Here is a 16,600-nt window from a genome sequence, read left to right as displayed (position 1 = left end):
AGAGAATGATGATTACATTTTTTAGTGGTGGGGGAATAAAATCAAAAGAATATTTTGTGACACATAAAAAATGTATGAAATTCAAATTTCAGCATCCATGAAGTTTTATTAGAAATACAGCCATACTCATTCATTTATGTATTGTCTGTGGCTGCTTTTGCACTACATCAGCAGACTTGAGTTGCTGCAACAGAGACCATATGGCCTACAAAGCCTAGAATATTTACAGGTAGCTCTTGACAGTAAAACTTTACTGACTTCTAAACTAGACAAACACAAAGAAACCTGAATGAATCCACAAATGTTATAGCTAAATTTAAAAAGTAAGTATCAGGCCACCTGGCTGGCTCAGTTGGTAGAGAGTCTGACTCTTGATCACAGGGTGGTGAGTTCAAGCCCCACGTTGGGCATAGAGCTTGCTTAAAAAAATAAAAGATGAAAGAGAACAACGACAATAAAGTAAGTATCGGTTTATCCATTCCTGTGTAACAAATTACCAAAAATCCTAATGACTTAAAACAAGATAAACATTTATTATCCTACATAGTTCCTATGGGTCAGGAATTTGGGAATGGCTTGACTGAGTGGTTTTGGCTTGGGATCTATCATGAGAATGCAGTTAAGATGTCGCTGGGGCTGATGTCATCTGAAGGCTTGACTAGGGTTTGAGCATCATTCAAGGTGGTTCACTTACATGGCTGGAAAATTGGTGCTAACTGTTGGCAGGAGGTCTCATTTCCTCTTAGACTTCTCCATAGGTCTGCTTCAGCATCTTCACACCATGACAGCTGGCTTCCCTTAAGGTTGGTGACCCAAGAGATGGCAGGGAGGATGTTGCAATGTCTTTTATCACCCAGTCTTGGAAATCACACACTGTTACTCTTGCAATATTCTCTTTTGAGTAGGGTCAGCTCTGTTCAATGCAAGAAGGGACTGCTCAAAGATGTGAATACCAGGAGATTTACTGGGAACCATCTTGGAGGCTGGCTACCACAGTAAGAAATAGAACGTGATCTATAGCCAGATACTTTTTAATTAAAAAACTAAATTCATATTAGCAGGAAACAACACTATATATTTGACAAAGCTACATACAAATTAAAAGATATTTATTAGGGGTTCCTGGGTGGCTCCATCATTGAGCGTCTGACTCTTGATTTCAGCTCAGGTCATGATGTCACAGTTTGTGGGATCAAGCTCCATGTAGGGCTCTGCGTTGACAGCACGGAGCCTGCTTGGGATTCTCTCTCTCCCTCGCTCTGTGCCCCTCCCCTGCTCACCTGTGTGCATGCATGCCCACTCTCTCAAAATAAATAAATAATTAAAACATTAAAATATATTTAATTATATATCTCACGAATTGTGAGATCATGACCTGAGCTGAAGTCGGACGCTTAACCAACTGAGCCACCCAGGCACCCCAAAAATATTTTTAAAAAGATATTTATTGAACAGAGTGGGGGAGGAGGGTAATGGAAGTGGAAGATAGGGATAAAAAAAAAAAAAAAAAAGAATGAGTAAGTGAATTAATAAAACCAGAAAGGAGTCTTACACAATTAATTCAACTCTCTTTACTCAAGTTCCCCCCTCCCTTGAAAAAAGAGACAGAGAGATTGAAAAAACAGTTTCCTTGTCCAAGATCACAACCAAGATCACAAGAACCCAGCCTCCCTAACCAAGTCTGTCTCTCTCTGCCACACTCTCCTTCAATTCAGGGTTGACCTGCAGAGACTTCAGAGAGCTCTGGTTCCTGGCTAAGTAGGGAAGATTTTTGCCTGCGGGGAGGGGTGTGGGGACCAGCAGAACTAGCCTGGGAAGAAAAGGCTTAGTTATTACCCAAATAGTGGTGCTGGTGGATTGCTCACCCTTCCTGCCAGGGTTCTGCCTTCTCTGGAGACAAAGGACTCTCACAGCCCAGAGCCCTGTGAACACCCCCAGGTCCAGCCTGTTAGTAGTGGGAGAATTGAAACTCTCATTTCTTTAAAAATATATCCTGGGGCTCTAGGCCTTGTGACTTCTTTTATTTATTTCTTTTTATCTTCATAAGCTCACCAGGTAAGAACTGTTATTTCAAGAAGTGAGTTGAATGGATCATTTCTGTTTTACCTCCCTGTGAAGTCACTCACTCGTCATTTCAGCAAATCCTTATTGAGCATCTACTGTGTGCCGGTACTGGGGATACAGCAATAGACAAAGCTGGCAAAGCCCCTGTCTTCATGAGGGGTGGGAGTAATAGGAACAGACATTCGACAGCAAACAAATAAACAAAAAAAAGTAAAGATAAAGTATAAGAGGTGAAGGAAAGGAAAATTATTGTGTTATCAGGGAAGACTTGTATTTGAACTGAGATCTGAAGGTGAGAAAGAGCCTGCTCACTGGAATGAAGAGCAATTTACAGCAGGTGTAAAAGCCCTGAGGTGGAATTCAATGTGCTGGGTTTGTGGAGATTAGGGAGGCAGGCAAGGCCCAGATCAGACAGGCCCTCGTAGCCATTTGTCAAAAGAGTTTGGAATTTATTCTGGGCATCAGATGGAACTCACTCCACCATCATTAGTTATATGATCTCAGACAAGTTACTTCACTCCTCTAAGCCTCAGCTTACCTTTCTATAAAGTAGAGTTAATAATTATGTCATTGTAGCAGACAGCCTCTAAAGTCCTCCTACAACAACTGTGCGTCCTGGTGTTCACACCCCATGAATGTGGGCTGATTCGCTTCTAACCAGTACAGTACGGCAGAAGTGATGGTGTAATCATCTCCTCTTCCTGCTGGAAAAAATCACCACAAACATAGCAGCTTAAAATAGCACAAATCTACTACCTTGAAGTTCTGGGGGTCAGACATCTGCGTGGGTCTTACTGGGCTAAAATCAAGTTGTTGGAAGTTCCCGGGGAGAATCCACATCCTTGCCTTTTCCAGCTTGTAGAAGATGCCTGAATTCTTCAGCTCATGGCCCCTTTCTCCATCTTCACAGGGTATCACTCCAACCTCTGCTCCCATTGTCACCTCTCCTTTTTTGTCACCACTGTCCTGCCTCCCTCTTTCCCATATAAGAACCCCGTGATTACATTGGGACCCATGTGGCCAATGCAGGATAATCTCCCCCACTTTAACTAAATCCTTAACTTTATCTGTTACCTTGCCATGTAAGGTAACAAATTCACAGGTTCTAGGGATTAGGACTTGGACATCTTCGGGGACCATTATTTTGTCTGCCACAGATGGTAGGTCAATTTTGTGATTAGGTAATAAAAGACTGTATCTTTTGTCTCAAGTGCTTTTGTCCCCTACCTCCTTTCCCTTTTTCTTTCTTTCCCCTCCCTTCCTCATTTCCACTCTCTCTCCCTTCCCCCTTTCTTTCTTTCGCTCATCACTTTGGGGGGAGCCAGCTGCCATGACATGAGGCAGCCTTGTGGAAAGGTCCGTGTGGCTAGGAACTGAAACTCCCAGCCAACAGCCAGTGAGGAATGAGGTTTGCCAACAACCATGTTTGTAAGCTTTGAAGTGGGTTCTATAGCCCCAGCCAAGCTTTGTGATTGCTATAGCTCTGGCCAACACTTGACTGCAGTCTCATGGGGAACTTGAACTTAAACCACCCAGCTAAGCAGCAACTAGATTCATGACCCTCAGAAACCATGTGAGAGAGTCGTGATCTCATGGTTGAGAGTTCAAGCCTCACATTGAACTCCATATTGGGCGTGGAGCCTACTTTAAAAATACATACACACACACACACACATACAGACATAAATACACAAACTAAAACTAAAAAGTGCCTGGGTGGCTAAACTAAAGTGCCTGGGTGGCTCAGTCAGTCAAGTATCACTTTTTTAAAAAAAAATTTTTAATGTTTATTTAATTTTGAGAGAGAGAAAGAGACAGAACATTAGTGGGGGATGGGCAGAGAGAGAGGGAGACACAGTATCTGAAGCAGGCTCCAGCCTCTGAGCTACCAGCACAGAGCCTGACATGGGGCTCGAACTCACAAACCACGAGATCATGACCTGAGCCAAAGTCGGACGCTTAACCAAATGAGACACCCAGGCACCCCCTAAGTGTCTGACTCTTGATCTCAGCTCAGGTCTTGATCTCAGGGTCATGAGTTCAAGCCCTGCATTGGGCTCCTACTTAAAGGAAGGAAGGAAGGAAGGAAGGAAGGAAGGAAGGAAGGAAGGAAGGAAGGAAGGAAGGAAGGAAGGAAGAAACGAAGGAGCAAGGAAGGAACCATGTGAGAGAATGTTTGTGGTTTAAGCTGCTAAATTTTGGGGTGATTTGTAATGCAGTAATAGATAACAAATACATTCATTCATTGATTCAGCATATATGTATTAAGTACTATACTACGCACCAAGTTGTTTGAGGTGCTGGGAACATAACAGTGAATAAAGCAGAGAAAAATCCCTGCTCTTATGGAGTTTACATACTATCAAGGGGAGATGGACAGCAAACATGGCCAGTTATGTGATCTGTCAGAAGGTGACAATTGCTAGGAGGAAAAAGTAGAGCAGGGTAAGGGAGATAGGCTAGTCAAAGAAAGCTTTGCTGAAAAGGTGCTGTTTGAGCAAAGACTTGAAGGAAATGAGGGAGGAAACCATGCTCTTCATGGGGAAGAGTATTCCAGGTGGAGGGAAGAGCAGGTACAAAGGTCTCGTGGCAGGACAATGCCAAACTCTTAAGAAAAGCAGTATGGAGACCAGTATGATTGAAATGAAGAGTACAGAGGGCAGAGTGGTGGCAGATGATGAGAGAAATGAGGTGGGGATTAAAGTAGATAGTGCATGTTAAGCTTTTTGAACCTAGTAGTTGCTCAATAAATTAAAGCCTTTGTTTTCTTTAAGAAGCTACATTTTATTTTTTAAAGTAGTCTCTGCATCCAATGTGGGGCTCACACTCACAACCCTGAGATCAAGAGTCACATGCTCTATTGACTGAGCCAGCCAGGTGCGGTGCTACACTTTTTTTTTTTTTTAATTTGTGAAATAATCTAAGGAGAACACAAAAAAGGAAAGATAATAACATAATGAACACCCATTTAACCATGACCTACTCTAATAAATAAAACCCAAGAGCTACTACTGAAGCCTCCAACATACCTTCCCATATCCCAATCCTCTACCCCAAATATCACTCACTGAATACAGCGTTATCATTCATATACATGGCTTTATATTTTTACTATATGTGTGTATCCATAAAGAATCTCCAGCACTGTTTTTCAGGAAATAAATAAATAAATCTGATAAGGGATGAATATCCAGAATATATAGAGAACTCCTAAAACTCAACAACAACAAAAAACCAAAGAGCCTCAAAATGGACAAAGGACTTGAATAGGCATTTCTCTGAAGAAGATAGGTGAATGGCCAATAAGTACATGAAAAGATGTTCAACATCACTAATCATTAGGGAAATGCAAATCAAAACCAAAAAGATACCACTTCACACCCATTAGGATAGCTATTATTAAAAAACAGAAAATAGGGATGCCTGGGTAGCCTGGTGGGTTAAGCTTCTGCCTTTGGCTCAGTTCATAATTTCATGGTTCATGAGTTTGAGCCCCTTCAGCTCAGGTCACGATCTCATGGTTTGTGAGTTCAAACCCCACAGCACAGAGACCGCTTCAGTTCCTCTGTCCCCCCCTCTCTGCCCCTCCCCAACTCGTGTACTCGCGCGCTCTCTCTCACACTGTCTCTCTCTTAAAAATAAATAAAATTAAAAAAAAAAACCAGCAAACACGTATTGATGAGGATATGGAGAACTTGGAACCCTTGTGTACTGTTGGTGGGAATGTAAAATGGTATATAGCCTCTGTGAAAAACAGCATAAAGTTTCCTCAAAAAAATTAAAAAATAGGGGTGCCTTGATGACTCAGTTGGTTAAGCGTCCAACTCTTGACATCAGCTCAGGTCATGACCTCACAGTTCGTGAGTTCAAGCCCTGCTGAACTCTGTGCTGACAGCACAGAGCCTGCTTGGGATTCTGTCTCTCTCCCTTTCTGCCCCTCCCCTGTTTGCTTTCTATCTCTCTCTCAAAATAAATAAAAATAAACTGTAAAAAAATAAAAAAATAGAATTTCCATATGACCCAGCGATTCTACTTTTGGGTATATACCCCAAATAAGTGAAAATAGTCCCAAAAAGATATTTGTACACCTATGTTCATAGCAGCATATTTACAATAGCTAAAACATGGAAGCAACTCAAGTGTCCATCGACCAATGAATGGATTACTGAAATGCAGTATATACAGCCCCTGTATTATTATTTGGTCTTAAAAATGAAGGAGATTCTGCAATATGCTACAACATGGATGAACTGGAGAGCATTGTGCTAATAATGTGAAATAAGCCAGTCACAAAAACCAAATAGAGAATAATTCCACTTATGTGAGGTATTTAGAGTAGTCAAAATTTAAAGAAAGTATAATGGTAATTGCCAGGGGCTGGAGACAGGGGAGAACAGAGAATTGTTTCCAAATAGGTATTGAGTTTCAGATTTAGAAGATGAAAAGAATTATGGGGATGGATGGTTGGTAATGGGTTGGATGGGGAGGGGATGGCTACATGACAATGGGGATATATTTAATACCATTGAACTGCACACTTAAAAACTGTTAAGATGGCTAATTTTATGTTATTTGTATTTTAACACAATAAAAAAGAGAGAAAAGCAAATCCTGTATATCATATATATTATATCCTCCCTATATATAAGGGTATCATTGGTATATCAATTGTATCACTCTATAATTTATTTTTTTCCACTCAACATGTTATTCCTGAGATTTATCCAGCATGATAAATCTTTTTCCATTCTTTTTGGCTGTATAATATTCCATCGCATGCATATATTATAATTTAATATATTAAAATGTTTTGAAATGATAGCCATGCCATTATCACACCAACAAATTCTCAGTGATTTTTAAATATTATCTATACCCAGTCCATATTAAAATGTCTCCAATTATCTCAAGGATGTCTTTTTACAATTAGTTTATTCAAATCAGGATTCAAACAAGATCTATCCAATATATGTGGCCATATGTCTCTTCAATCTTTCATTCTAAAACAGCCTTTTCTTCTCCTCCCCACCCACACCATTACATAGATGGTTAGAGAAACTGGGACATCTGTTTCACATTCTGGATTTAGCTGTTTGGTTTTTTGCTTGTTTTGTGTTTTAAAGTTTATTATTTATTTTGAGGGAGGGAGAGATAGCACACAAGTGAGGGAAGGGCACAGAGAGAGGGGGAGAGAGAGAGAATCTTAAGCAAGCTCCACACTGACAGCACAGAGCCTGACACGGGCTTGATCCCATGAACCGTGAGATCATGACCTGAGCTGAAATCTTGAGTTGGATGCTTAACTGACTGGGCTACCCAGACACCCCCACACACCCTTTTTTTTTAATGTTTATTTATTTTGAGAGAGAGAGAGCATGAGTGAGGGAGGAGCAGAGAGGAAGAGACAGAGAGAGCAAGAGATAATCCCAAGCAGTCTCTGTGCTGTCAGTGCACAGCTTGACTCAGGGGTCAAACTCATGAACTGTGAGATCATGACCAGAGCCTAAATCAAAAGTTGACCTGAAACTAAATCAAGAGTCAGACACTTATCTGACTGAGCTACCCAGGCATCCTAGCTGGTTGCTTCTGACAGTGTCTTGATCAGATTCAGTTTTGTTGGGGAGATAAAGGGAAGTACAGGAAACTCATGTAGCCCAGTGACCAAACCTCGTGTCACCAATATGCTACAAGTCTACAAGATGGGCTTCCTGATAATGATGTAATGGGAAATAGATAACAAGGGCTGTTATCTATTTTACCAAAAGTGATGTCACTTGGGGTGCCTGGGTGGCTCAGTCGGGTAAGCGTCTGACTCGGTTTCGGCTCAGGTCATGATCTCAGGGTTGGTGGGTTGGAGCCCTGCATCGGGCTCCACACTGCCACTGCTGTTAAGGGCCTGCTTGGAATTCTCTTTCTCGTCCCTCTCTCTGCCTCTCCCCTGCTCGAATGTTCTAAGTAAAAAAACTTAAAAAAAAAAAAAAAAAAAAAAGTGTACCTGAATCTAATTATGAAGAATAAATAGGACAAATTCAGATTGTGGAGTTTTCTACAACTTGTTTGGATTCTTCAAAAATGTCATAAAAGAAAAAATGAGATGAACATTGATCAGATCTTGGATCACAAACAAAACAAAACTACAGCTATACAGGACATAACTGGACAAATTGCGGAAATTTAAATGTATATAAATGTGGAGTTTCTTAGATGTGATAACGGCATTGTAGCTATATGGGAGAATGTCCTTGTTGTTAGGAGACACAGGCTTAAGTATTTAGGGGTAAAATGTCAGAATGTCTGCAAGTAACTGTCAAATGATTTAGCCAAAAATAAAATATATGTGTGTGTATATAAATAACCTGGTAAGGTGTATTGACAATTGATGAATACAGATGAAAGGTATAAGGATATTTATTCATTGCAGTTTTTAAAACATTGCTATTGGTTTGAATTTTTCTTAAAGAAAAAGTTGTGGGAAGAAAAAAAAAAAACCTCCTTTGCTCTCAGAACTGCTGGGCACCCTCTGCATTATTACCACAGGGGCGCCTTGGATTTGCGAGTCTTCACCATAGCTGACATTGACGCCAATCTCTTTTATTGCCGAGCGCCCCCCCCCCCCGCCCCGCCCCCCGGCGCCAACCCACTCCCGTTGCAAGAGCCATGGTTAGAAGCCCCAAGAGCCCGGGTCCTATCACTTCCAGGCTGCTAAATTCCAAACACTAGAGGAGGAAGAAAAGAAGAGGAAGGCCCTGACGGTCCCCTGGCACCCTCTGCGGTCAGGCACCGCCCCCTGGTGGCCGCCAGCATGCGCGCGGCGTGGGTGCCGGGAGGTGGGCACTTCCGGGGAAAGATTCCGCCCACCCCCCCCAACCCCCCAGACTAGCGCCCTCGCAGCCCCAGCCTGTTCACCCTGGGACTGCACATTTTAAAGAACACCAACTACGTGCCCAGCATGGTGCAAAGTGCTTAACAGATGTTATCTCGCTTAAGTCTCACATCATCGGCCCTTACAGGTGTGAGTATGGCAGGCCCCATTTTAAGGACAAAGTGAGGTGCAGAGAGGGGAGGGGAAGTGCACAAAGACTGCAAGGCTAATGTCACATTTTTTCTTTCTCTTTCGTTTCATTTCTTTCTTTCTCTTTCTTTCTTTCTTTTTCTAAATTTACTTTTGAGAGAGAGTGTGAGTGAGCAAGGGGCAGAGAAAGGGAGAATGCAGAGCCCAAAGCAGGACTCAAGACCTGAGCCAAGTCACATGCTTAACCGACTGAACCACCCAGGCTCCCCTAGTGTCACATTTTCTAACTCAGGTCCAATGCCCATTACACTATGTGCCCATTACAGCCCAGTTGATTCCAATGATGGTGACGTGATGAGAATTACCACAAAATAATAGCAAGATAACCTACAGCGCTTTGAGCCATGCACTGTGGGACATTAACACATTTAGTCTACAATAGCCCCAAGGGGTAGGTTCTATTAATATGCCCATTTTACAGTTGAGGAAATTGAGGTACAGAGAGTATTAAGAAATTTGTCCCAGGGCACCTGGGTGGCTCAGTCAGTTAAGTGTCCAACTCTTGATTTGGGCACAAGTCATGATCTCATGGTTTGTGAGATGGAGCCTCACATCAGGCTCTATGCTGACAGTGGAGAGCCTGCTTGGGATTCTCTCTCTTCCTCTCTCTCTCTCAAAATAAATACATTTTTTAACTTAAAAAAAAAAAAAAAAGAAAAGAAAGAAATTCATCCCAGGTAGCTCAGAGAGTAAAGAGTACTGTGAAGGCATCAGGAGACGTGGAATTGTCCAATGGCTCTGTTCATAAATCTTTACTGCACACCTACTAGGTGCAGGCCCCTGAGCTGAGGCCTGAGTGCAGCACAGAGGAGGACTAAACAATGCTAGCACAATGAAGCATGAGAAACTACAGAGCAAGTCTAAACACCAGAAATCTATTATTGAAAATGAGATCCTCAATGAGGAAAATGGTTTAGGATCAGCCAGAAATAAAAGTAAACACGAACAAGTGACCACTTCTGGGGGAGAAGAGGATAGTTTAAGTAAATATAAACACTGTCACTGCAACATGCCAGCAGGGATAACACAATGGTAACACCTAACTTGAGGCTTGGCTGAGCATTTGCTTTGAAGAAAAGTAAAAGGCGCTGCCATTCTCCTGAGAAATTCGGAAAAGGAGTAGTATTTTAGACACGAATTAAAATTCCTACTCCTAATAAACAGAATCTAGCGATTCAATCTGACTCTCAGAGAAGGCCATTAGACCACCACCTACAACCAACTCCTCCTGCTCCAAGCCTGGGGCCTCAAGAATCCCCTCCCTGGTTCTAGGAAAGTCCACTGTTCTCTGGCCCAGCCGCCTACCCTCTCCCTCCCTCGGGTGCCTCCCAAGCTGGCTGCTGAGCACGTCTCCTTAGGAAGGTTCCAGACTTGGGGCCGCCGGTTCATTGCCAGAGATACACCCCTTCCTTACCCGGGTGAGACCCCAGGGCAAAGGGACTGTCGCAGGAGGCCAGGTCTAGGGCCCACCGTGGGCTGCCGCTGGGACTGGAGCACTCTCAGGGCCAGCCCAGCGCTGCCCCTCTCTGCCCACACATTTTTCTCTTGTAGACATTTTGTAAAAAAATGAAGAACATAAAGCTTTATCATTTTCATTAACCACCCCCCCCCCCACTTTATTAAGGTATGATGGGCACACTTTAGCTGTACATAATGTTTACAACATGTTGTTTGGGTACCATTTTTTTATTGAAGTATAATTAACATACAATGTTTTATCAGTTTCAGGTGTACAGCATAGTGATTCAGTGCTCACCAGGATTAGTGTAGTCACCATGCAACATTATTACAATATTACTGAATATATTCCTTATGCTGTACTTTCCATTTCCCTTAGCTTATAACTGGAAGTTTGTACCTCTTAATCTTCTTTACCTATTTTGCCCATTCCACCCCCCACCCACCTCCCCTCTGGCAACCACAGATTTGTTCTCTGCATTTAAGAGCGTGGAGTATCATTTTCATTCTTGCCATTCTTGTTACTATTTTGGTCTGTATCATCCATGAAATGTTGTTTGGACATATTTGAGGGAGAGATAAGGCTGGAAAAATTGGCTAAGAGTTTGAATAAACTGGAGAAGAGTGTTTGAAAAACAAAACAAATACAGCTTCCCCTAAAAGTAGCTGTAGTTTTGATAACCTAGATTAGCAGGGCTCAAAGTGTGGTCCCTGGACCAGCAGTGTCGGCATCATCTGCAGATTTTTTAGATCTGCAAATGCTCTGGAAGAGATCTGCTGAATAAGAAAACAGCAGGCTGGAGCCCAGAAATCTGTTTCAACCAGTGCTCCAAGAGATTCTGATGCGTGTTCAAATTTGAAAACCACTCTACTACACAATAACCAAATCTCCTGTGAATTCAGTCATATTTAAAAAATGAATTTATATTTCCCTAGCCATAACAACAACTTCTATCTGAGACACTATGGAAAGAGGAGCCTGGAAAATGCCTGGTGTGGGGACAGAGTTTTCCCACCCAGAATTTCTCCTGGAGGTAACAAGTAGTATGAGTTACAGGCACCCAGATGGGTTGGGCAATGTCAAGGGGTGGTTCCTTAATCCCCACCCCCCACAAAGTGTTTGTAATGAAACTGGAAAACAAAATGAAAGTGGAAAAGGACCAAAAATGTCCTTCCTGAGCCTGGCTAAAGGTAGGAGTGGATGGGCATGGAGGAAAGTGTTACTGTAGTTTGTGCAAGATCTCCCTTAACTGAACACCCTTGAGCTCCCAGGAGGGGTCCCCTGGGTGTTTTTTAGGCTCCCACCCCTCTGTCACTTGTCTTCCTCTCTTCATCCCTTTCAGGTCTCCTTTTGATCACCCTGGGGCCCATTTTCCCTGGCTCCATCTTTTTACTCTCTACCTTTTCCTGCACCCCACCACACACAAGCTCCTGGGTCTCCAGCGGCTGACTCTTCAGCACAGAGAGCACAGAAGTCATCACCTCCTTTTGATCCCTACATAACCCTTCACGGACTTCAGGGGCAGAGGGCAGAAGCGGTGCAGGTGAAGGAGGATGTGCAGAATCCTGCTAGGCCTGGAAGGAAAGGGGGACCCCTGTAGGGCCTGCAGGGGTTCATAAAGCTCCCCAATTTGGAAGCCGTTTTTGTCCCAAGGAAAGGCCACAAAGCCACTACCTTTTGGGGAGGCTCACCACTGCTGTTCTGCTGGGTCTTTGAGTCAGTGAAGTCACCCCCACCTCTGGCTGGATCCCTGAGCCAAGAAATGCCACTGACCTGGCAACCTTTGGGGAATGTCACACACTAAAAGGGGAGGCAAATAAGTACTCCTTTTCTCTCCCTGCCTTTGGCTGTTTCCTTGCTGGACTCCTGTGCCTTTGCCCCCCACTCTTATGGACACAGGGACTATTTCTGGGCAGAGGCGTGGTAGGTGAAAGCCACTCCTTTCCAGAAGCTGCAGAATTTCTTCCAGATCAAGTTGGGATAGTGAGGCAGGGTGTCTGTGGCTGTGGAATCCTGGGATTTCTCTAGGCCAGGGCTGGCATCCAGCCCATTACCCAGGTCACAAGTTCCGGTTCAAGCCTGGGTCTCAGATGAAACTTCATCTGTCCACTGACTCCCACAAATAAGAGTCAAATTGCCCATGGTGACTCCTCAGCTGGATTTGCTACATTTGTGGCTATTCAGAAGGCTCTTGACATGTTTTTTTCTCACCTTATGAATTAATGAAATATTTTTATTTTGTTCTTTCCATTAGCTTGTTAGACACCTGTGAGGTTTTATTTTGTTTTGACCATTCTTTCAGTATTTACTCTTTAAAGGTAAAATGCCTTTTTTTTCCTTTTGCTGTTTTTAATGTTTTCTAGTCTTTTTCAACCGTTTTACAATTATGTGACTAGTACAGTCAATTGTCTCTGTGGGAGAGGAGGCACTGAGAATGCTGGGCTTGCCTCAGTGAACAACCCTTCTCTTTGGTATCTTGGATCCTCAGTTCCTGCTGCTTTGGGAGCTCTCTAATGCCTTCAAATATATATATATTTGTATTTTATCCATCTCTTCTAGCTATCTCTAGTAGACGTGTTAGTTTATGACACGCTATTCTGTTAACACTAGAAATGGAAGCATCACTGTCTTGGATTTTAATTCTGTATGTTTATTTTTTTTTTAATGTTTATTTTTGAGAGAGAGAGAGAGAGAGAGAGAGCGAGAGAGCGCACAAGTGGGGGGGGGGGGGTGCGGAGAGAGAGGGAGACAGATGACCCCAAGCAGGCTCAATGCTGACAGCAGAGAGTCCGATGTGGGGCTCGAACTCACAAACCCTGAGATCATGACCTGAGCTGAAGTCAGACACTCAACTGACTGAGCCACCCAGGTGCCCCTAATTCTGTAATGTTTAAAGACATATAAATAATACTGTTGTTTTGTACACTTAATTATTTATTCACATATGATCACTTTCTTTGGGCTTGATTCTTTCTTATGTCTCTGACCATCCATCTGGGATTATCTTCCCTTTGTCTGAAATACAGCCTTTACAACTTCATTTAGGGTCTGCTCATGATGAAATTCCTGTTTTTAGCTGCATAAATAGGTCCCCATTCCTGAAAGATTTTTGCTATACACAGAGTTCTAATTAGGCACATATTTTAAGTGAAGATTTCATTCCTCACTCAAGTGGCTTCCCTTAATGCTACTGGGAAGTCAGATGTTACATCTCTGAAGTTAATTGATCTTTTTGTCTAATTGTTTTAAGATTTTATGTACCTTTTATATTCTTTAACCATGATGTGTATAGTTGTGGACTTATTTTTATTTATACTCTTTTGAGTTTCATTTGGCTTCTTGAATCTGGAGCTTGGTAGGTCTTTCATCAGTTCTGGAAAACTCATAGCCATTAACTCCAAATATTTCTTATTTTCCTCTGGAATCTAATTAAACTTATGTTGGGCTTTCCTACCCAAAGGTTTCATGTGTCTTACTTTGTCTTGTCCCTTCTTCTTCTGTCTCTTCATCTCACTGTCTCTGCCCACCAGTTTCTGGACAATTTCTTCCTACCCATATTCCAGTTGATTCTCTTTTATGTGTAATTTGCTGTTAAAAAAGTTGTTCCATTTTTTTTTTTCCAAAGGTCAATCTTTTTAATTTTTTTTTAACATTTATTTATTTTTGAGAGACAGAGACAGAGCATGAGCAGGGAAGGGGCAGAGAGAGAGGGAGACACAGAATCCAAAGCAGGCTCCAAGCTGTCAGCGCAGAGCCCGACGCAGGGCTCCAACTCACAAACCGCAAGTTCATGACCTGAGCCAAAGTCGGACGCTTAACCGACTGAGCCACCGAGGCGCCCCAAGTTGTTTCATTTTTAATTAGCTATTTTTTAAAGTTGTTTGGTCACTTTTCCAAACCTACTAGATGAATTTTTTAAGCTTTTTTGGTTTTGTATTTTCTAGTTTTTTTTTTTTTAACAACTCTTTAAAAATACTAAAAATTGCTATTTTATACTCTGATAAACAATTCTAGTATTTGGAGTTTTTGCGTATTTGTTGTGCGTTATTTCTGTATGTTCTCTTTCATGATGTCCTACATCTTTGTGTATCTGGTTATCTTTGAGAATGTGCTGGAAGTTACTAAGAAAAGGGCTGTGTGTGAATACTCTGATGTCTGAGATGACAATACCTTTCTCTAAGGGTCATTTTCATTTGCTTCTGTCAACACGTGGACACAACACTAATGTGGTAAATACTGAAGGTTGAGATTCCTTTACACGTCCAAGATAACCTGAATTTGGGAGACATGTCTGCGCCAGGGCCTTTTTATCTCAACATTTACTTGAGGGTACCTACATTTGGGGGTCCCTGTTCAAATGTGGGGTGATTATTCAGACTCCCAACTTTCAGCACTTTTATACTTGTACCCCTTATACTGCAAGTCCACCAATCTTACAGCTGGAATTGTCAGTTGTCTTCTTCCATCAGCAAATGCCTTCAGGCAAAAGCAGCTTGAATGACAGATTTATGAAGTCAGTCTGTTTCATCTCCTGGAGTTTGATTCCTAATTCTTCACTCTTCTTGTTAGCTCTTTTGAATGCTGTCGTTTTTCAACATTTCAACCAGCTCAGGTTATTTTGTATGTTAGAGTTGGTCCTAATTACCTAGACTACCATTATTGGGAGTGTGGCCCTTCACTCAAGGCTTTATTATTCTCCCTCCAGCCTGCCTGCACAGGACCGCTCCTATCCAGAGTTAGGGAGAAAGGAGAGCGGAAGAGGAGACGGTGTCTCTCTTTTTACAGCCTTGTTTCAGGGGAGCAGAAACTTACACTTCCTCAGGAAGAGCCACATTTTCTCAGAGAGATAAAATATGGTTACCTGGTTTCTCCACTTACCTACACAATCCCATTTGGTTGAACTTATCCCCATTTTGTCGGGTAGGTCACATGATCGGAACGGTCGTGCTATTAGGGCGAAGCGCGGGGAGAAGAGGGGCGGGGCCTGGCCTGGGGTTTTCTGGTCATGGGACTCCCGTGGCTGGTGGCGGCCACTGGAAGAGGGTAGCCTGGCCCCGGGAGCAGGACGCTGGGCACAGGTCGCGAACGCCCTTGCTCCCTTGCACTCCGCGCACACAGCGCGATGGCCACGCCGACGCAGACTGGAACTGGGTGTGCCGGTGTCAGCGGCGGATGACGTCAGACACGGTGGCATAAGCGCGCCGACGCGAAGGCTTTCGGGGAATGTAGTCTCCAGCCGCGCCACGCGTCTCGGCAGGCGGAGGCCCTCTTGGTGCGCGTACTCACCCCGCTTCCCACTTAGCGCCCGTAAAATGTGAGGGGACGCAAGTGGGCCTCCTTTGACCTCTTTAAAAGGGCACACTTAGCTCTTCCTATTACTAATTCGAAATTTGGTGGTACAAACCCTTCTAACCTGCCTTCTCACCGCCGCCACGCTGTCACATCCCCTTTTAAGATGCTTAACCTGAGGGAAAGCCAATTTGTGCTTACTAATGGATATTGAAACTTACAGTCTAGCCCTGTTTAAAACTCCAAACTCATACCTTACTCTCAGATGGCCGAATGCCCTGCCTGCTCCGCGCATGGGTGAGGGGAGAGTGAAGGAGAAAGAAGATGCCCGTTTGCTGCGTTAGGTCCTGTTTGGGGGCCGGTGGCCTGCCCTCATCGGGAGATGGGCACCTGTCTGGGCGCGGCATTCAACTTCGCCCCAGTCCCAAGTGTTCATTCACAGCGGGCGGTCTCTCATCTCTTTGGCCCCATGCAGTGCTTGCATTTTTTTTAACCCCTTGGCAGATGGGTCATCCCCCAGCTTGGTGCGGCAGTCACTGGGTCACAGCCCTATGGCTCCTGCCATCCTATTTTCCTTCCCTCTTCTGAGACCCCCAGGCACAGAGAAAAGATTTGCCGCGGTTTTCGAGAACCGCCCCCAGCTTCTTGTTTGGTTAGCTCCCCATTCATTCTCAAGGGTCTTGGTTTCAATGGTCAATTTATATAGTCACCCTCTT

At 43.3% G+C, this 16,600-nt stretch overlaps 1 long non-coding RNA gene across 1 annotated transcript; it reads right to left on the bottom strand.

Annotated features, from left to right (window-relative positions):
* Positions 1–564: 564 nt before the first annotated feature.
* LOC122209012 lies at positions 565–15,729 on the bottom strand. The gene is made up of 3 exons (XR_006197401.1): positions 15,474–15,729; positions 2,603–2,768; positions 565–913 (listed from the first exon to the last, which is right to left on the bottom strand). It is a non-coding gene; the product is annotated as an uncharacterized LOC122209012 (long non-coding RNA).
* Between the last annotated feature and the right edge of the window lie 871 nt (positions 15,730–16,600).

Source organism: Panthera leo, chromosome E2 (assembly GCF_018350215.1).
Source record: "Panthera leo isolate Ple1 chromosome E2, P.leo_Ple1_pat1.1, whole genome shotgun sequence".
NCBI classification, from domain to species: Eukaryota; Metazoa; Chordata; class Mammalia; order Carnivora; family Felidae; genus Panthera; species Panthera leo.
This window is presented reverse-complemented; position numbering and strand designations above follow the sequence as displayed.